The sequence below is a fragment of the Anastrepha obliqua genome, chromosome 2 (genome assembly GCF_027943255.1).
Source record: "Anastrepha obliqua isolate idAnaObli1 chromosome 2, idAnaObli1_1.0, whole genome shotgun sequence".
NCBI lineage: Eukaryota > Metazoa > Arthropoda > Insecta > Diptera > Tephritidae > Anastrepha > Anastrepha obliqua.
The window spans coordinates 28,148,092-28,170,907 of record NC_072893.1 but is presented as its reverse complement, the minus strand read 5'-3'; positions in this window follow the sequence as shown (position 1 = coordinate 28,170,907).

The following is a 22,816-nucleotide window of genomic DNA, read 5'->3' as shown; positions in this document are numbered from 1 at the left end:
AAGTAAAACCTGCAGACAAATTTGAAATCAAGCTGATCAAGCTGAACTCAGAGAATAAAAAATAAAATAAATTAAAGTAATAACAAAAATAAACGGAACTTTGCATATCGCATGTCATCGCACATATGAGCACAAGCGGGCAGAGACAGGGCAGAGTGGGGAAATGCTAGAACTATTTGTGCACCTACACTTAAACAGCGTCTTTTCATTTGCCAACCGAAGACACTCGCGCTCAGATGAGCGACTAATTTCCATGCAGGTGTACTTGTGCATGCGTGCGTGTGTGTGTGAGCATCTGAGCGCAGAGAAAAATCGCAGGCATACAACACTAAAATGTCAGTTTGTTAATTGTTGCAATAACAATTGCATTTATTTATTTAAGTGCATAACAAAAACAAACAACAAATATGCGTAGTAGGCGGTAGCTATAGCAAAGTAACAACAAAAACAGTGAATATAAAATGAGTAAATTTTTCAGGCGCGCGTTTATTGATGCTGCTTACATATTTTACGTATTTTGTATGTTATTTGTTGTTGTTTTTTTTTCGTTTTTTGTTTTTTCTTGTTTTCATTGTTGCTCTTGCCGCCATTGCCATTTACTGATTGATTAACGCTGCATAAGTGACAATTATCCAAGTGAAAAATAATGATTAATTATGCACTAGCAACACATACACGCATGCAGTGCACACATACATATGTAGCCAATTCATACATTAATACTTGTGTACGCGCTCGAGTTACACCTGTGTTCACAATATTGGCAGCGCTACATTTGGGAAGTTCTAACCATTTATTTATTTTTTATTTAATTTTTTATTAAAAATGTAGCTCATACTACAACAAAAACCATATAACTTCAAGCTTCAAACTATGCGCAAAATTTAAAATATTGTTCTTTGTCCGGACAGACAAGCAAGTACAGCACTCAGACATAATTTAATCCATTAATGACTTTAAATCTACTCGGCCTCCAAAGAAATCTTAGTAGATCTTGTGGTGCCAAGGAGCCAAGGTTAACACATCAGTGTCAAAGACCTTCGAGAGAAGGCAGGGCTGACGCCGTCTCATCCTCCGCTCCACATTCTGGGCAGAGTGCACTGTCTGAGATGCCCACCTTTTCCATGTGCGTTGCCCATAGAAAGTGGCCCGTCATCAGTCCAACCAGCCTCCTGCAGTCCCCTCTGCTTAGTGACAGGAGGAACTGCGACAGTCGGTCGGACATGACAGATAACATAAGTTTAGTTCATCTGCAGCCTCTGTCAGCCTGCCAAGCTCGCTTGTGGGTTAGAATAAGCCGTTTGCTGACCGTGGCTTTGATGGCTGTAGAAGGGAGTGGCAGAACGGGCTCCGGACCAAGAAAGTTGGCCGCAGAGCCCATTCTGGCTAAAGTGTCAGAGATCTCGTTACGCGCGATACCCACGTGTCCCGGGATCCATGTTAGCATCAGGCTATTGTGTCTACCGACGTTGTTCAGCCTGGATTTACAGGACTCGACTATTCTTGAAGTGGTTGGAGGCTGTCTAAGGCCATGAGTGCACCTTGACTGTCGCTGCAGGCACATACAGATCTGCCTCTCCATCTGTTTTTTACAACAGAGTCCATCGCTTCTTGAACAGCATACACCTCCGCTTGAAACACAGATGCTTTCATTCCAAGAGCAAAGTGCAGTTTTGTCCCGATGGACTCCACGTAGACACCAGAGCCGGAGCCGTTCTCGGTCCTGGAGCCATCCGTGAAAATGCGAAAACAGTATTTGCCGGGCTCATTTTCTGAGTTTGACCACAGTTGAGCCTCTGGCAGCATCACATTGTATCTCTTGTCAAGCACGACTCTGGATGGCAAACAAAAAAAACTTTAAAAATCTTAAAAATTAAAAAAAACTCAAGAAACTTTCACCAAATAGATTTCCAACTTTTAAGCAGAATTTTTAAAAACTTCAGGTACGCAGTTTCAACTTGTCATGCCAGTGCAGGAGTATCTGGTTACCGCAACATTAACCCTACTTAATTCGCTGTCGTTAGATACTTCTGAGTGTGAATTCAATTCTAAGTTCAAGAACTTATTCGTAAATCATGTCGTCGGTTACCACTTGTCTCGTTCGGGCCTGTTCTCTTACGATCTCGTGTTACTGATAGCTTTTAGTAGTGATAGTGTTTTACGCAGTGTGCTTCTACCTTTGACAGTAAGTTATATAGTGAAATGAGTCAATCTCGCTCACATCTTACATAAGAAACTCTAGATCAGTCCCCTGGTGGTCCTGAGAATTGAAGGTTCTAAGCGATTCTAAACAAAATGAGTGGCATGCCTTCCAAAAATGTTTATCCATTGACAATCTTATTGTTTACAAAAAAGCAAATGGCCTTCTCAACAAAGCCAAGAAGACTGCGAAGCGCAAAAGTTTCGCAGATTTTACATCGAATATCAACCCCTACTCTCCAGTAACTCAAAGTTGTCAAAACATTCGTAGATCAATAGAAACCTACAATCCGACAGTTATACGAACAATAACAACTCAATCCAATGTAATAAGCACCAAGGGAGGAGTGGACCGGGGGCAAAACTTGGGGACAGGGCCTAGTTAACCTGTTCGCGGATGGCTCGAAGCTGGACGGTAGGGTTGGAGGAGGAGTATTCTGCAGAGAGCTCCCCATCAAACTCAAATTCAGGCTACCGGATCACTGCAGTGTGTTCCAAGCAGAGTTGGCCGCAATTAAAGAAGCAGCTGACTGGCTACTTACTTGCGTAATAACTGTTAAGAAGGTGAATATTTACTCTGATAGCCAAGCGGCAATTAGGGCCCTAGGCTAGATGATGGTGTATTCGAAACTGGTCAGGGAATGCCTGGTCTCTCTCTTGATTGCATCAGAATTATTCGATATAAAGATAATTTGGGTACCTGGTCACAGTGACATTGCTGGAAACTGTGAAGCCGACGAGCTGGCTAGACAAGGGACCTGTGAGGTACTGTGCTCGCGAAAGGAGAGGATCGGGATCCCCTTGACAACCTGCACTCTACTCCTGGAAGGATGGGCTTTGTACCAGCTCAGCGAACGTGTACGATCGCGAGGTTCTTCTGGCCACGTTTGGATGGGAGGCTATAGCTCTTAAAAAACCACCCTTTATTTGATTACTTCGTCACAGAACTTTTTCCATGAGTTCTTTTCTGGTTCCAATGAACCTTAATCTCGAAACTAATAAGTTTTACTCTATTTTCCTTACATGGATAATATCGTACTTTATCAGTCGTGAATGTGTGTCGTTGTCGATAATATATCTTCCTCTCATTTTATTGCCTCTTCCCGTGTGCCTCAGAACAGCATTTTGGGCCCTTTGCTTTTTGTAATTTTTATTGATGACATATCTGAATGTTTCCATTTCTCTGAATTTCTTTTATATGCAAATGACTTAAAAAATTTTAAAATTGTTCTAAGTTGTCTCATTAATGCAATCTTTAATTAGACCTCAACAATGTCGTGGCAGGAATCTACTTCAACTAACTATGAAATATAAAAGATATGTTCTCATGTGACATTTTCTAGGTGTAAGCATTTAATCTCTACCTCATATTTTATAAAGAACTCGCGTTCATAAAATAAATAAAAATCAATGGGATATAAAACTTCATAGATGAAACTCCAAGATTCATTCCAAAGATTCTGATTAAAAAGCTCATAATTTTGATGAGAATTTGATAATTTTGAAACGTTTTGCCCAAAGTTTAAATGCTTAAGTTTTTGTTGATGTTTACAATATTTTCATAAAAAAATGAAAAATAAACAAAATGGATAAATCGTCACATCATTGCAATACGTCGCACTGCTTTTATTGTGAACACAGATGTACTTACATACACATGCACATACGTACGTGTGCTCTTAATAGGTGTGTATTCATGTAAATATGCGTACGGCGCATAGTGAAAAATCACTATCGAAATCATTTATTCTCTCTTGTCAATGTGAAATATTTCCTCTGCGCATTTATCTTTAATTGCAAATTTACAATTCAATGTGCCATCTATTATGGCCGATACTCGCCTCACCAGTGCAATCATTGCCGCAGACAATTCGAATTCATGCAAAACTCTTCGCTAGCTAAAACCTTCGGTGACAAAATCGGGGGTCATGCATTTTGGAAATCAATGTAGTTTGCAATTAAGGAGATGTAATATTTAATATAAGAGGCACACCCAGATCAAGCTCGATTGACGAACTATTAGGCGAAGGTGAGAAAACTCAAGGCCTCCAATTGGAGGGAAACAACCAAGGATCGAGTCAAATGGAGACATTTTGTGTAGCAGGCCAAAGCTCACACAGAGGTGTGACGCCAAAAGATGATGATGAATATTTTATATTCAATTTTAAGCTGGAAATATGTAAGGATTTCCACTAGCGTTTTAAAAACTGAAGGTTAATTCCATGAGCCTTGGCCTACAGTTTTTATAGAAAAAATAAAGCCACATGTTCGAAAGCCTTTTATATGGAAGAAACCACCGAACACCAGTATTCCCAAAATAAAACGTAGTAAGTAGTTTGGCACAACACACTGTGGCCATCTGTTGCGTCGGAGCCTTTCCGACTACTTCAGGCCCGGCATTAGATGCTCTGATTAGTCTACCACCGCTTAATATTTTCATCCAAGGAGAGCCTTGAAGGTCATCTGCAGGCTGGCACACAATGGAAATTGGTACGGCCCCTACCAATACGGCATTGGGCAACATAGTACGCATGGACTTCGACTTAACAATCCTCGCCATGGCCCTTGACTCCATGCCATCAAGAGTCTAGTCTTGCTTGACAAGAGATAGAGTGTGGTGCTCGCAGAGGCTTAACTGTGGTCAAACTCAGAAAATAAGCCCAGCAATCACTGTTTTCGCATTTTCACTGATGGCTCCAGGACCGAGCACGGCTCCGGCTCTGGGATCTACGTGGAATCCAGCAAGACAAAACTGCACTTTGCTCTTGGAATGCATCCATCTATGTTTCAAGCGGAGGTGTATGCTGTTCAAGGAGCAATGAATGTGGAAAGCAGATGGAAAGGCAGATCTATATGTGTCTATAGCGACAGCTAAACTGCGCTCATGGCCTTAGACAGCCCCCAACCACTTCAAGAATAGTCGAGTCCTGTATATCCAGGCTGAACTATGTCGGTAGACACAATAGCCTGATGCTACCATGGGTCCCGGGACACGTGGGTATCGCGGGTAACGAGATCTCTGACTCTTTAGCCAGACTGGGCTCTGAGGCCAACTTTTTTGGCCCGGAGCCCGTTCTGCCACTTCCTTCTGCAGCCATTAAAGCCACAGTTAGCAAACGGGTTACTCCAACCCACAAGTGAGCTTGGCAGGCAGAGAGAGGCTGCAGATGGACAAAAATGATGTCACCTGTCACTAAGCACAGGGGAATGTAGCAGCCACTTTCTATGAACAAAGCACATGGAAAAGGTGGACATCTCAGACTGTGCACTTCCCTCAGCATGTGGAGAGAAGGATGAGACAGCGGACCACTTTTTATGCGTCTGTCACACCTTCGCTCGAAGCAGGCTGAATGGCACTGATGTGTTAAGAAGCGACCACCTTAGCTCCGTGGCACCACAAGATCTACTCAGATTCCTTTGGAGGTCGAGTAGATTTAAAGAAAATTAAAAAGGGAATCCGAGTTTAGATCAATGGATATAATTGTGTCTGGGTGCTGCACTTGCTACTCTGTGTAGTTTGGTCACGCCTTCTCGCCCCTCAATGATGTTATCCCTAAAGAAAGCCTATAATATTTATTGGAAATAATAATAAAGTATACGAAATTTTGTTAATTACTCATTCTAGTATTAATGGGACCCGGTGGTCTAGAAATTTCAAAATATCGATTTTTTTGTTTTTTCGATATTTCGAAAGTATAGTATCTTAAGAATACACTGTGAAATTTTCATGCGAAAATTCCCAATATTATAGCTTCTACAGCCCGATAACTAGGTATAGAGGGGTCCGCGCGCTCCTGTACCTCAAACTCATTTATTTCGAAACGATTTTTTTCGGCCTGGTGTTGTCAACAAAACAAAAAAAACTATTCAACTGAATCGTCTGAAATTTTACTATGTTACATCACAACATCAATGGCCCGCAACATCAATCGCCCGTACTAGAATTATATTATTATTTCAATTATTTCCGATTTTTAGAGTGTAAAATTCAAAAACGCACCATTTTGTAAATTTTTTTTTTTTATTCTAGTACGGAACATGTCTACAGTAATACTGATTAACAATTGTTTTGGTGTTTGTATAGAATAGAATATTTAAATAGAAGAGGCGAAAGAGACAACACCGTCTAGGTCCAATTTTTCGGGAGGGTTAACTTCAGCGCCATTTTTAAAACTATTAAAATAAAAGTTTTTTGTTCATTTTTGTATGTAAAAGCAATTAAATAAAAAGCCTAAGGAATTTATATATCGTTTTATATTTTTTTTATTGTAACTAACTCTTATGGAAAAACTATATATTTAGAATAATTTAGTACATTGTCACGGCCGTCTGTCGGTTAAATTTTCGTTCCAAACCATTATCCGGTTGCCGGATTTTAAAACTATTATAGTAAAAATCTTTTACTTTGTAATCTCTATATCTAAGGTCATATTTAATAAAATGCAAAAGTTTATCCCAGTGATCATTTTCCCCATTGAGAATCGCAATCAGTTGTGAATCATTCAGTGTAAGTTTTCCGAAATAGACTTTCCTATAATCTCTTAACATAGTCTTGCCAAATCTATTGCTATTTAAAATTACCATGCCACCTGTAGCCCTTATTATCCCTTTGATTGGACCTTTCTATTCCTTATATATCCTACTAGTACTTTAGGCTTTTTGTATGCACACATTTTTTACAAATAATGTGGCGCCGATTTTCTGAGTACATAAGCAAAATTCTCCGCATATTTTTTTAATATTTAAGGAACAGTTCGAAAGTGAACAAATGATTTTCCCGCATGTATGTACGTAGGCACATGTGATGGTAGCTTCAGAATTGGCTTTACAAAATTTCTTGGCTTTACATCAACTTCTTCAAACCCCACACCTGTGCTGCGTATGACTGTATTGAACGACAAACTGCAAGAGAAAGTTGCCATTTAGCTGCAATTAAAATGCCTTCCTTTTTTTAAAGGCATTCCACTTAACATTAGTACCATTTTTTGCTGCAACTTTTCTGTTTTAAATACATATGTTTTAAAATTCATCTCAGGTGTTATTTCCACTTCTAAGTAAGTATTTCGAGACTCAGTCTGTATTTTTCTCTTATGACTATTTCTCCTTTTAACTAAGTTTCCAACCCTTTCTGCAAACCATTATTTCTGACTTCAAGCGGTTTATTTCTTGTTGCCATACATTGCAGTCGCTTTCAAGGTTATTAAACATCTCTTGTACTTGTAGTTTGCCTAGGTAATCCGCTAACTTCATCCGCATACATTAAACGCCTAATATTTTTCCCTTCAATACTTAATCCACCTTCTAAACTTTCATGCAAGTAATTTATGTAAAGCGCAGACATGAATTTGGTTTTCTTTTTTGTATAATAAATTCTCAGTTACCACGGAAAAAGGTGCAAGGACTGTTGGTGAGAGCTAATATAGTTGGCAATTATTAAAAAAAAAAAAAAAAAAATTAAGTAAAGCAATCGGCGTAGGGACATCCGTCCCATTTTTATTGGCTTATAGCTTTTGCCTTGCACATAAAAAAGATGCTTACCTTCATATCGTGCTATTCTTAAAAAATATGTCACTGTGTTCTCTAAAATCCCTAATCCTCTCGTATCTCTTTTATCCAAATGTACTCAAATATATTCTCCATGCAAGTTTATTTCCAGAACAGAATACTGCTCCATGGCAGCTCTGGACATTAAAAATGTTTTTAATAAAGCCTCACAAAACTAGGTATATTATCAAAATAATTGGGAGCTATCATATTTTTCGGACCGTAAAATGAGGATTATAACGGACAAAGGCATTGAGGAGTACAATGTAAGAGCAGAGGTCCCCAAGGATCAGTTTTGGAAACCTTATGTATGATGGTGTACTAAGCCCAGATATATGATACATCCTAGAATGAAAGTTATTGGGTTCGCGGATGATATCGCGATGGTAATGGTGGCAAAACAAATCCACAATATTGTGAGGATCGCCAGCGAATCCGCAAGTGGAATCAAGGCTTGGTTGCCGTCCATGCACCTGCAATTAGCTGAGCACAAAACGGATGCAGTCCCAGTAAGCAGCAGGATGGCAGTGTAATTTAAGAAGGTAAATGAAAGTTGGGCCTGTTGCAATCAATTCAAAACTCGCTATTAAATTCCTAGGGGAGGTGCTTGATAGTCGTTTAAACTTTAAAACACACCTGGAATATGATGTGGAGAAGGCATCGACGGTGCAGTCCTGTCGGGGCACGAATAATGCCAAACAACTGTAGCCCTAGCTATAGCAAAAGAGTATTATATCCTATAGAGTAGTCAGTTCAGATCATCGAAGGGTTGATGGCAGATTGACCTAACGAGCCCCATGAAGTAATACCTTCTTGGCAGTTCCGCGGGGAGAGTGGTAGACTATGGAGAGGTGTTTAGCACGTAGGTGTAGCTGTGAGGCTACAATTAGTACATATTTCAATACCGGTAGAGGAGTACTCATAAGAGTTTCCTCTTCATGGGCGTCATCCCAGAAAAAAAAACAAAAAAAATCACCCTACAACGAACGTATGTATGTATGAATTCTTAAATAAAAAAGACCATAGCCATATCACGCTAGCGTAGTCAGCAACACCAATAAAGCCCTTCATAGGCATTGAAAGAAATTTAGTTTATTTAAAAATAGCCGTATCATGTTCCACTCCCTTGATGATCATCCGAAGCAGATTTCAAGCGATTGGTTGTTGTCTATGCTGAATGATCTTAACGAATTCACGCATAGGTGGCGCCTCCATCTGGTACTGGCAAAGGCACTAGCAAGGGAATATAAATATTCAACGAAACGAACTGGTCTACAGCTAGAACGAAAGGCTGCTTTTCGAACAGTTTCTCCGCTAATTCGTATAAAAAGTCTCCAAATGGAAGTCAGACGTGGAACAAAACCAAAAAAATGTGTAATACTCGTATTGTATAAGCGGCGAGATAGAATTAATTTGATTTAAAAATTTTGATTGAGTATTATTTTTTGAAAATCTGTATTCTCTCGGCTCGACTAACTATTTTCTATTGCTCAAAGAGAAAAAATAAAGTCAAATGGGGCGTATTTAATGTGCTTCAAGTCCACTTATTTCGTTGAGTTAAGCTTTTAATTTCTATAACTAAGTGGACACACAAATTGCCACCAATGCCGCACATTAACATGGCATATATTAGCGTGGCATATATAACATAACAAACATAAGCCCCCATGATGCACATATGTATGACGACATACTAGAGCAAAGAAATAAAGTGAAGTATTTTATAGGACTTCCCTGTAGTAAAAACGCGTGTAGCCAGTTGAAAAGACTAGTCCACAAATTACACAGTGGTACAAAATGGTGGCTTATATACCTATATGGTGGTCGTATATATATATACAGGGAGAACGATATGAAGTGTTACCAACTTCACACTGTTTGTATCCGTAAAACAGCTCATGACATCAACGTCAAAATTGTTCTAATTACAGTTCAAGATATTGTTTATAAGTCATCAAAAGCATTTGCGTCTCAGTTTTGTTGAATTTTTTTTTTTCTGTGATGGAATTAAAACCTAAAAGTGAGATTGCATTGAATTTGGCTGGGAAATCACAACCAGCCATTGTTCGTGAGCTCAGTCACCTCAAAGAGAATGAAATGTTTTTGTATCGCACTATAAAACGTTACAATGATACTGGTAGCATTGCATTGCCTCAAAAACCGCAACAACGCCAGAAATGGTTCGAAAAGTGAAGGCTCGACTTGAACGAAATCCACGTCGAACTGGGGGAAAAATGGCCAAAGAACTGAAAATATGGCAAAACAGCATTCGACGCATATTGAAAAATGAGCTCAAGGTCAAGGCTTACAAGTTCCAAAAAGCACACGATCTTTCACCCCAGCAAAAAAAAAGTTCGGTGCGAAAGAGCAAAAGAGTTGTTGCGCTTCCACGAACGTGGCGAATTTCTCAACTTTGTGTTTTCTGATGAAAAAAATTTCTCAATTGAGCACTTCATAAACACTCAAAACGATCGTGTTTACTTGACCGAACGTTCATACGAGAATTTGAGCCTACGTATGGCCACTCGAAGCAATTTCCCATCGCAAGTAATGGTTTGGGCCGCAGTAACCGCTGATGGACGCTCTCCAATCGTTTTTATCGAGCCTTGTGTCAAAGAGAATGCGACTTATTATCGGGAAAATGTTTTAGAAGCTGCTTTAGAGCCGTGAACACGCAAAGATATCGGTCGTAGACCATGGACGCTCCAATAGGACTCGGCACCGTCTCATAAACCTCGTGTGAACCAAGAATGGTTAAAAAATCATGTTCCACACTTCATTTCGTCCACACAATGGCTTTCGAATTTGCCAGACGCAAATCCGATGGACTATTCCATCTGGTCCATTTTGGAGAACAAGGTGAGGACTAAAAAATATGCCAGTATGGATGCGCTGAAAAAAGCGATTATATGAGAATGGGCCAAAATACCTCAAGATCCAATTCGTGCAGCATGCAACTAATTTTTTGACCATTTGAAGGCTATAGTCAAGGGAAAAGGTGTTCATATCGAGCTAAAGTGAATATGTATATGTTAAAATTGTAATCATTTTTATGAGGTACATATGACCATACTCAAGACTATATGGCGAATCATGCTCAATAACTTTGTTGTTGCTTTGGCATGCAAATTTTCCGTCAAGTAAGCCGAGCAGGTAGATAGCGAGCAGAGCAGTGGCAAATAGAAGAGGCCTGGTATCTTACTGTTCTTTTGGTCGAGTAATTCACTTTTGATGATTACTAGAAAGCAACCGAACATCGGTTTTTAAAGTCGAACCGAACCGAATCGAACTTAGGCCAATTTCAATTGAAGTCGCATCGAAACCGAACCGAACACATAAAAGGCCTCAATTAATATATATGTATATAAGTAGGTATATTTTTTCTGTGGTTTCTAGGAGGGACAAAGAGCTAAAAAATTATAACCTTACGATTTGCGAGGAGGTAATGCCCTCGCCCCCCATGATAGCCTGAAGGCAAAGCCTACCCATTTTAAAATTCGCAGATTAACGAATCCCATTCAAACAAATTTTTATAAATATTCATAGATGAAAAACTCACTTGCAATGGCTCACTAACCTCACTCGTTGGAAGAGCAGACAATGTTTCGCTCCTTCTAGGCTGAAACCGAATCCTTTTTTTCCTTGTTCACTCCTCTCGGGAGCATAGGGCCTCGATAAGACTTGTTGCGTTGGTTTCGTTAAGCGATTTGGTTTCTGACAGGGTAGGTGATTAGCCTACCGCTAGAAATGTTTACAACAACTAAAAGTAGATATAATTAAAAAAAAAGAAAAATTACAAAATTACACGGCCAAAGTTCGCTCTTTCTTGGCTGAAACCGAACCTTACCAAACAGAAATTTTGTGCTAAACTGAAGCTGAAGTTCTGTCTTTAATGTTTACTTTTACCTAAAACTTAGGCGAAATACCGCTGCCGCAATTTTTTACTATTTTTATGGTTTTTAATTGGAAAAAAAATAATTTTTACTATCTCAAAGGCGCAGTAGGAAAGGGACTTTTGTAATTTAAAAAAATAGTTTTTCTTATTACAAAAAATTTTTTGTTTTTAATTATTCCCAACCAAAGTATGATATGAGAGTACAAAAACAAAAAAATGAAAATGGTGAAAAAAATTGAATTGGCTTAAACAACAACATTTATGACACTTTTTGAGCCTGTTACCATCGTCAATTTCAGTGTAAGTTCCCATATGTGGAATGGCAGAACCTGGTGCTTCTTAGAACCTGTGCGCCTTTATGTATTTGTAGTTCTTGTTCTCATCAATAGCCTCCGCGTCAGTGGCTCTCTATAGATACCAGCATAATTTTCCTAACTTATTGCTGCTCAAAGTCCTCTCTTGACGAACAAAACTAACACTCTACAAGGCTCTCATCATCCCCGTCCTATCTATGGCGCAGAAGCTTGGACGATGACAACATCCCTTGAAGCGACGCTTGGAGTGTTTGAGAGAAAGGTTCTGCGTAAGATTTTTGGACCTTTGAACGTTGGCAACAGCGAATATTGCAGGCGATGGAACGATGAGCTCTATGAGCTTTACGACGACATAGACATAACGCAGCGAATAAAGATCCAGCGGTTTCGTTGGCTGGGTCATGTCGTTCGAATGGATGCAAACGCTCCGGCTTTGAAAGTATTTGATGCGGTACCAGCTGGTGGTAGCAGAGGAAGAGGAAGGCCTCCTCTGCGTTGGAAAGATCAGGTGGAGAAAGACTTGGCTTCACTTGGTGTGTCCAATTGGCGCCGGTTAGCACGAGAAAGAAACGACTGGTGCGATTTGTTAAACTCGGCCAAAATCGCGTAAGCGGTTATCGCGCCAATTAAGAAGAAGAAGAAGAACATTGCTGCTCAAAGGGCAATCAGGATAAAGAAAGTTGGCCTCTGCAGTCAATCTGTCAAGCATGGCATGGAAGCATTTTCAGCCAGCCAACACCGGATTTGTCTGAACTTCGTACAGATCTCTCTATCCGAAAATTGGAGTTTGAAGGTCGTGCCAGAGAAATGTTTTCAATTAGATAAGATGCAAACAAGAGGAATTCTGCACCGAAGCTGATACCTCTGCCTTCGCTGACGGCTCGAAGATGGAATCGCGAGTCGAAGCAGGGGTTTTCTCTAAATCAACCAATTCTTCTATTTCCGTTAAATTGTCGAATATTTCTAGTGTTTTTCAGGCAGAAGTATTTGCGATTCTGCAGGTATGCAGAATGTTTAGGGAACGCGGGAGCGAGGGACATATTAACATATTTTCCATAGCCGAACCGCGATCAAGGCATTGACCAAGCCATGGTGCAGATTCAAACTGGCCCACTCCTGTAGGGAGAAGATCAAATTTCTTGGGTCGACAGATAACATCTCTCAGATCTGGGTTTCAGGACTTAGGAATATAGAGGACAATGAAATTGCTAATGAGCTTGCCAGGAAGGCAAGTAACTGAATTAGTCTGAGAGGTCTCCTACCCAGGCATCGGGCATCCCCTTGACTATTGTTAAAGAGGAATTGCACTACTTATTTCTCAGGAAGGCACAGATAAGACGGAGCTCAATGTTTTCGTGTACTATTTCGAAAATCCTTTGGCCTCAGTGCAATAGACGCAGGATGCAGACTGCGGACTGCTCTGCGGACTGCTCTCTATTAAATTTCCAAAGTTATAGCGGTCACTGGATGATCGGCATACACGCAGAAAAACTAGGTGTGCTATTTAATCCTCATTGTAGGATCTGTTGGGATCTCTAAGAGAAAAAGACTCTCACTCACTCTGTAAATGTCCGTTTTTGGCAGTTAGACGATTAAGGTAACTGGGTGCTCCTTTTTTCGAGAGCCTGTGGCAGTGTGCCAACCTACTATAAAATGTAAATCCCATCAAACTTCTCCGTTACATGGCTGGCTGTAGATATCTGCCCGTTGGAAGTCTCAAAATGGCATCAAGACGGAGCTGTGGTGCTACTCGGGGAATGCCAAGCTGGTACTTCAACCATTTCACTTAACTGCCTACACCTTTAATTGTTTATTTCGGAACTAGTTAGGTTAGGTTAGATTAAATTGCTGCCATTGCTTAGGGTACACTTGGACAAATATTGAAAATCCGTCCGTTGAGATGCCATACATGGGAGAGGAGAAAGGAGAGAGAGGAGAAAGGAGAAAGGAGAAAGGAGAAGAAGGACAATTGGGATTAGAGATGATGATAACCATGCATTTTACGACGACGCCGACGTTGACTGATTTGCGTTCGTAGTTAGCTGCAACAAGCTACTGATGAACTTCATTTAAATTTATGATATTTAGATCGGCTATATCCGCAGGCGTAGCGAAAAAGTGAGAGCCCAGATGTCTAAATCTTTGCCAGACGAGAGCAGGGCAGCTGAGAAGAAGGTGTTGAGAAGATTCCACCTCATCCACAAGACAGCTTCTTATAAGTTCGGTTCCGACTCCCAGTTTACCCAGCGACCTGGTGATTGCCTCCGGGAGGACACTATTAAAAGCCCGCTCAATGTCGAGGAAGGCACCTACAGTGAACTCTTTCTCATGGAGGGACACCTCGATGTCTTTAACAATTGTATGCAAAGCAGACTCTATCGATCTGCCTTTACAGTAAGCATGTTGAGCGTACGATAAACGCCCACTCCTTATGTGCAGATCAATCAGCCTTTCTAGGGTTTTCAGCAGGAACGTGGAGACACTGATTGGTCTGAAATCCTTTGGGGATACGTGTGAGATCTTACCTGCCTTGGGTATGAAAGTAACTCTCACAGCACGGAACTAGTACCAGTATGACTTTTTCATTAATTACCAGAATGTTTGCTGAGTACGTTGGTGATTCACTGCAGAGATAGTTGTACATTAGCATAGCCAAAAAAAAACACTTTTTTTCTAAATTTGTTCTATGACCAGAAAAATGTGTCACTTATAACTTTTTTAATAAAATTTACCCGTCTTGAAAGCGCTTTGAAAACTACCATTGAATTTACTAGGAAGAAATTCATTTTTCCAAATGAGAGGTTCACAAGTCCTCATTTTGATTTCTCTCCACAAATGTCCAAAAATTGGTATGAAAATAAAAAAAACGCACTTGCCACTCACCTCAAATTGGTCTCGTGTTGCGCTGCCTGGAATATAGTTCGATTTAGTATGGGGACATATGCTTACATATACATACAAGTATATGGGTAGGTAATTATGCATGGAACACACTTTGATTTTATGCCACTTTGCCTTGGGATTTATGAAGACTTGTCTACTTAGCTGCGTAGCTGCGAGTAAATATGCACGTATGTCTGTGAGTGACTGCAATCCCCTGCTTACTGCTTACTTACTCGCACTTCATTGCCGTTCAAAGTCAACGTCATGCAATTTATTGCTTCTACTGCTTCGAAAAGCGGTCGGTCAGCGCAGCGCCTTTGAAGATCATCAGCTTTTTGAGCTCATTTTGCTGTCTGTGTTTTTGCTGGCTACCAAAGTATCTGCTTAGCATAAATGAGCGTTGTTTACTACAATATAAGGTGTATAGCACAAAGATACGAGTATCCTTGAAAGAACACACAGATACATACAAACATCTATGCACAACCAACGCTGCCTCCATCCAACTCAGTGAGGAAGTGAATGCCTGTAAACAGAAAAGGGTTAACACTGGTCACCCTTTCAAGTGATTTTATTACAGTTGTACATTTTGGTGCGGGGCTGAGCTATTTGATTACGTCTCTGTGCATTTAAAGAACTGGCCATCCTTTGTTGGTCGTAGGCTGTTAGTTGCTGACCGTTGGCTGGCTGGCTGACTTTAGTAATTTTCAAATGAATGAACGCAAAGGCAGCAAAGTGAGCGGAAGTGGAGTGGTTGGGGGGCGGGGGGAGGGGTTAACGTGGCAAGAATGCTTTTAATTTTTAGAATTTAGAATAAACTTTCATGAATTTATTGCTTTTTAAATAAACAAAAATGAATTCTTCCCCGATGATTAAATGTTTATGTGGATGTGACGCGCTCACTCACAGCAATACGAGTTTGTATGAGTGTATGCATGCATGGAGTAGTTATGTATGTATGTATGAGTGTATGCATGTATGTATTTGTGTGTGCATGTATGTATGTTTGCGTATTTATGTATGCATTCTACAAGCACCGTTATGCTCTTTAGCAGAAGGGTGCGTGCGGTCAGCTGGGCTCAATTGAATCAACACGCCGTTATGTGGCCTCTGCGGACGCACAAAAAGGGCCAACATAGTTATGACCAACATAAATAAATATATGCAAATTATCCAAAAATTTCAGCTGCGTTTACCATTTGTGCCACCATCCGTAATTGGAAGTACTCTGGTCAGCAGCAGCGAATTAAGCGATTCTTGAAGGCCTAGGTGAGGCATACATTTTTCCGAGTAGTTGTGCCGAGAATTTATTTGCTGGCATCTTAAATATTTAATTATTGCATGCTAATAATTTTTCTATTTAAATAAGTTTATTTATTTACACTTGCAGTTGCTTTTAGCCAACTTGCAGCCTTAGAGCAAATCTAAAGGTTGCGGTATTTTTCTATGTGAAATTCGAGAATTTCAAACTTTTCACTCATTTCGACTACTTTAGTGCACTTGAATGATAATCGCAATGGAATGAATGTGAAAATGACCTACAGCCATGTTGCAGTACAGTGGTGGCCGAGGAAAATAAACCGGTGCTATGTTATTTTTCCCCCCAAGTTGTGCGCGTTAAGAATTTGCATACAGTTTGCCAAAAACGTGTTTTAAAATCTACTAAAACACAAAAAACAGAATACCAAAACGAGACCAAATGATCATCCATTCATTTTCTTCTTCTGATTTTTAAGTTTTTTCAATATTTGTTATTGAATTGAATATTTTGATTTCTCTTATAAAGCGTGGTTAGGTTTTAAGGGCCGGTGTTGATTTTGAATAAAATACAATTTTTTTAAGATTCAATTACGCATGGAACAAAACATTGACCAAATGACCGCCGCGGCCTCGGCGGCACACCTCCAAAGACCACCATATGCAAATAGTTCCTTATCTAAAGGGTGGTTAAGTTTCAAGGGCCGGTGTTGATTTTGAAAAAAATACAATTTTTTTAGGAAATTATTATCATTTCTCTTTACTATGATAATATTGGTATGGCTCAATTACGTATGAAACAAAATATCGGCCAAATAGCCGCCGCGGCTCCGGCGGCACACCTCCATCCGATGGTCCAAATTTTCGATGACGCTGAGGCATAATTGAGGTTCTATGCCGTTAATGTGCCGAATTATCTCATCCTTTAGCTCTTGAATTGAAGTTCAACGGTGTCAAATTACATGATCTTATTCGGTCATCAAATTTTTCATTGTTTCATTAGCTGTGTGACAAGTGGCACCGTCCTGTTGAAACCACATATCGTCCACATCCATATCTTCCAATTCGGGCCATACAAAGTTCATTATCATCTCACGATAGCGAACACTATAATACGGCCCAATGATGCCGCCGGCCCATAAACCGCAGCAAACAGTCACTCTTTGTGGGTGCATTGGTTTTTCGGCAATTACTCTTGGATTATCATTTGTCCAAATGCGGCAATTCTGCTTATTGACGAATCCCCTGAGGTGAAAATGTGCCTCATCACTGAAGATGATTTTCTTCGAACGCCCGTTTTCATAATAAACCTAAATAACTGTAACGCGTTGCTTCTCTTATCCTATTGCTTATCTTTCGATAGTTCAAATTGAGTTAGTCTGAAATTGAAAAAAGTCAAAATGCAAAAAAAAACTAGGTGTGGTTCACATTCACCATCGGCCCTTGAGGCAAGCTGCACATTAGCGTGATTCGATAAGCGAAAGCGAAAGCGACATCCAGCTGCTGAGAACGTGGCAGTTGAATGGCGATCAAAAACGATACGCAATTTATTTTGTTAAAGGATCGAAATCTAAGCATATTGAGATATAAAATCATTTGTCTACTTCATCATCATCTTCTTGGCGCTACAGTCCGGGGTGGACCATTGCCTCCTCTGCCAATACGCCTCCATTCTTTTCGATAGTCCACTTTCATTCTATGTTATGAGGTTTTCATCTTTCGTATTTCGTCTTCTACGCTTTGCAACTATCGTCTCCTTGGCCGGCCTCTCCTTCTTGGTCCTTCGCGGTTTGCTTCAAATACTTTTTTTGACATTCCTTCGTTGTTCATTATTAAAACGTGTCCATACCACCGTAATCTTTGGAACTTTATAAACCGCGTTACATTTCCTCCCGCGATTAAAGCACTGACCACTCGTGGTTATACCCTATACGGTATGTACCGTCTTCTAAACGTATAGGGCCGAATATTCTGCTAAGAATTTTTCTTTCAAATCGCATCAGTAAATTCACGTCATTAACTTTAAGGATCCATGTTTCACAGCCGTAGGTGAGAACGGGCCTTATTATAGTTTCGTACATCTGGAGTGTTTGTTCCTTTGATATCAATGAAGACTTCATAAGTTTGATATGGCCAAAATATGCTCTGTTAGCTGCCTGAATACGGTCTTGTACTCGTATAGATAAGGGCATATCTTTATTTATGCTGAGTACTACGCCTAAGTACTTAAACTCTTGCATGAATTCAAAAACATTTTTTAAAGATAATCCCATTCAAATGTTGGCCGCGACTGAGCCGTAATTCCGTCATCCGTAAAGACTAATTTTGAATAACTCGCGAATCACTGGAGGACTTCTGGCGGTACCTCGCGAATAACTGTAATAATGTTGGCTTCTAGTGTCTCAACCAAAGCTGGTTTGTCCACAAAGCATTTACAATTTACATATATATGCAAGTGCATACTATATATATATATAATTGGCGCTCACACCCTTTTTGGCTGTTAGGCCGAGCTCCTCCTCCTATTTGTGGCGTGCGTCTTGATGTTGTTCCACAAACAAATGGAGGGACCTGCAGTTTTAAGCCCACTTCGAATGGCAAATATTTTTTTATGAGGGGCTTTTTAATGGCAGAAATACACTCGGAGGTTTGCCATTGCCTGCCGAGGGGCGACCGCTATTAGAAAAACTTTTTCTTCATTTTGGTGTTTCACAGAAATTCGAACCTACGTTTTCCGAAAGGTAGTCACGCACCAAATAAAAGTCCAAAGGTGTGATATTATACGATATTGGTGGATAATCGACTTAATCAATAACTAAATTTTGCTTTTGAAAATTTTTTTTACTAAATACAAAAAAAAATTAATCATGATTTGAGTGTAGGAAAGCTTTATTCTGACGTTTATGTATTCCATTGCTTGGTTTTTTGTCTACTGCAGGTGCCGAATATGATTGATGTACGATGCCATTTGAAAAGAAAAATTAAGTATTCTTTTAGAGTGATTCGTTTTGTTTATATATGCATCAAATTTTTTCTTGAGCTGTGTTTTTCAACAGTTTTCTGGCCAATCTTCAGTTTCTGAGCGATGGAGTACCTATCCATTGCCCATCCGACTCGTTTATTTTCGTGATATTTATTGACATTTTTGACGATTGCCTTAATGGTTAATTCGGTGTAAAACAAGCATATTTATCGAAATTTTTTTTGTCGACACAGTTGATTTATTCAAAATTTTAAAATTACTTCATTATAAAGTCATATTTAAAGAATATTGTGTGAAATTTTCATTGATTTTTATGAAGAAATGAGTTGATGGCAGCGAATCTTCGCGGACGTCTCATAAAAAAATTGTCCCTCAGAACTCATTACTGGATCAACTAAAATCAAAAAACCAAATTGATTTCATCAGCTAATAAAGTTTCGCAGGTAACAACGTCGAATTTTTTTTTTTTTTTTTAATTTTTTAAAGCGCTTTGAAGTCAAAACACCGATTTTTCATAAAAAAAACTTGAAAACTTTTGTTGTTTTAAAATATGACAAAATTTAAAAAAAAAAAAAGCTCGACGTCATTACCTCGTGAATAAAGTAAAGAAACAAAAAAACCAAATTTGAAAAGAATCGGTGCAGTAGATATGAATCTACAGTGGACACCGACCGTAAAAAAGGCAAGTGTGAGAAAAACGCGTTTAAAGATTTTCGGCAGCGTGAAATCCGGTTGGAGAGGTAGACACTTAATCCTTTGTGTCTTTGTCAATTTTACTCTAATGCACTTCAAACTTTCACACAATAATCTTAAGATGCTATAGAATAATTTAAAAAAAAAAAAAAAATGAAAAAAAAAAATACCATACTACCCCCTTAACAAATCGTGCCTCACTTTCGACCTCAGTTACCAAAATGGAATTACTTGAACCATCATTTTAATGGGTACTCGATAATATCGCACCCTAAATACAAAAGGGTCACAACTCAAAATTTTCCACACTCGAGCTTGACTTGTTTACAGTAGCACAGAAAACAAATTATGTGACATATCACGCTGAAATTTGCCATGTAAGCTTATAACAGTCCTACCAAAAAACAAAAAATTTATTTTTGCCATATGTCATCCGCGGACCGTTTTATTGATAACGTCTCGTTCATATTTGAGCAGAAGTACATTTTGAGTCGTGACCCTTTTGTATTTAGGGTGCGATATGTAGGGTCCGTAGGCAGCAACCAGTCATATTCGCCACTTGCACCTGCGCTTTGCCTTGGTTTGTGTAGCACCGACGAATGCATCGAATTTGCTCCGCTTTATCTTCAGTTTGGAACACTTAATAGCACAACGGGCTGCACTAAACATAAACCTATTACAAAGCTTTTTTTAAAGCGTAATGTTGGCTTTGAAATCGTTCTAGAATACGACCAGATGTCATGCATACATCGTGAAATGTGACTCACTAAAGCCAGCTAACAAAAAACTTTCGGAGCTTTTTACTTCGCCTAATGCCAACCTGATTTCCATGGTCTCAAATATAAATATTTGACATCCTTATATTATTCAAGGCGGGCCAAATAAGACCTACTATTGACTAAAGACTACTGCCTAGCAGTATGCGCAGTTGCTCCATCTTGTTGAAACCACAAATTAGGATACTGCTCCGCCATTGCCCGCAAAAAGTTTTCAATCAATGTTCTGTAAGAAGCTCCTGAAATCGATTCCGGTGTTTCATCCTCATTTTCGAAGAAATATGGACCGATAACTCTAGTGGCCATAACACCGCACCAAGCAGTACATTTAGATGGGTGCAACTGATGCTGGTGTGTTGCCCTTGGATTTTCAGAGCCCCACAATCTACAGTTTTGTTTGTTGACATAAACATTTAAATGGAAATGCGCTTCATCCGACATCAAAACATTATTTAATAAACCAAATTGTGTGGCTAATTGTGCAAGATAATTTTACCGCGTTGTGTTGTACTGTAGGGTTCCATAAAAAATTTCCAACAATTCAATTATAACCTACAAAAAGAGAAAATTAAATATGTCAAAAAATAAAAAAGTTATTTGTGCTTAACATTAGTAGGTCTTATTTGGCCTACCCTGTATGTGCACACACCCTTTGTATGCACGAGTACAGTCATATTTTATATAGTATGAAAAGCAACGTTTTGCTTATGGCATACAGTCCTCGACAAAACTATGGCGCCTCAATATTTTGACCAGTTTTGACCAATTTTTTATATTTTTTATTTAATTTTCTCCAATTTTAAATATAATAAAGTTCATGTTTGATGTTACTAAAAACTATCGTTGAATTTTTATAATTTCTTTTTTTTAACATGCAATTCTTCCATGTAAAAAATGTCAGGCAAATGCACAGAAAACACCGCCAAGGATAAAAATTATAAAAAAACAACGAATTTTTTTAGCAACTTCAGACTAGCACTTTATTATACTAAAATTCCATGAACTATAAAACTGCATACCAAATTTTTTTCTAGAAATTCTATAATTAATCGTGGGGCTGTGCTGAAAAGCTTGTGTAATTTTGCTCATTTTTCTAAAAAGTTTGAAACTTGGATTCAAATGCTTTTTGTTAAACAATGAGTTACACTTTTATAAAAGAAAAAGTCAAAAATAGCACATACGAGGTGTCTTCAAAAAGTATCGCGAATTTTGTGTTTTTCAAAATATATTTATTTATTCATTAATATCTATTTTGTCCCCTTCAAAGTAGTCCCCATGAGATATTATGCACTTGTGCCAAAGTTTTTTCCAATCTTCGAAGCACTTCAAAAAATAATTTTTTTATCTTATTCAGCTCCTCCTTCGATGCCGATGCCGTCTTTATCTCGTCAATCGTAGCGTAGCGTCGTCCTTTCATGGACCTCTTCAGTTTCGGGAACAAGAAAAAGTCACAGGGGGCAAGATCTGGGGAATACGGAGGCTCGGGCATCATTAGTGTGCTGTTTTTGGCCAAAAAGTTGCGCATAAGCAACGATGTGTGAGCAGGGGCGTTATCGTGATGCAAGATTCAATTTTTGTTCTTCCATAAATCCGGGCGTTTCTGGCGGATTGCGGATTGCTTAGCGCAAATTGCGCATAACTTGCAGGTAATATTCCTTATTGACCGTTTTACCCTGTGGCAAGAACTCATGATGCACAACGCCCCAGCAATCGAAAAAAACAGTAAGCAAAACTTTTACATTCGACCGAACTTGGCGCGCTTTTTTCGGTCTTGGTTCGTGCAGCAGCTTCCATTGAGATGATTGAGCTTCGCTTTCCACGTTATAACCATAATCCCACTATTCGTCACCAGTTATGACCCTCTGGAGCAAATTTGGGTCGTCGCGGACAGAGTCCAACATCTCATTAGCAATGTTCATGTGATGCTGCTTTTGGTCGTAATTGAGCAGTTTTGGTACGAGTTTTGCGGCGACGCTTCTCATACCCAAATCATTGAAAAAAATTGAAAATCGAAAGGCACGAGCCAATCGATATGTGTAGGTCCTCAGCAACTTCTCTAACGGTGATTCGACGGTTGGCCAATACCATTTTCTTCACTTCATCAATTTCTTCGTCTGTTGTTGAAGTGCTCAGGCATGCATTCCGTCGTTCACATCTTCTCGGCCTTCTGAGAACATTTTGTAGCACCAATAAATGTTGCTGTGGTCCAAAGTAGCTTCTCCGTATGACACAGTCAACATTCGGAATGCATCCACGCACTTAATTTCGTTTT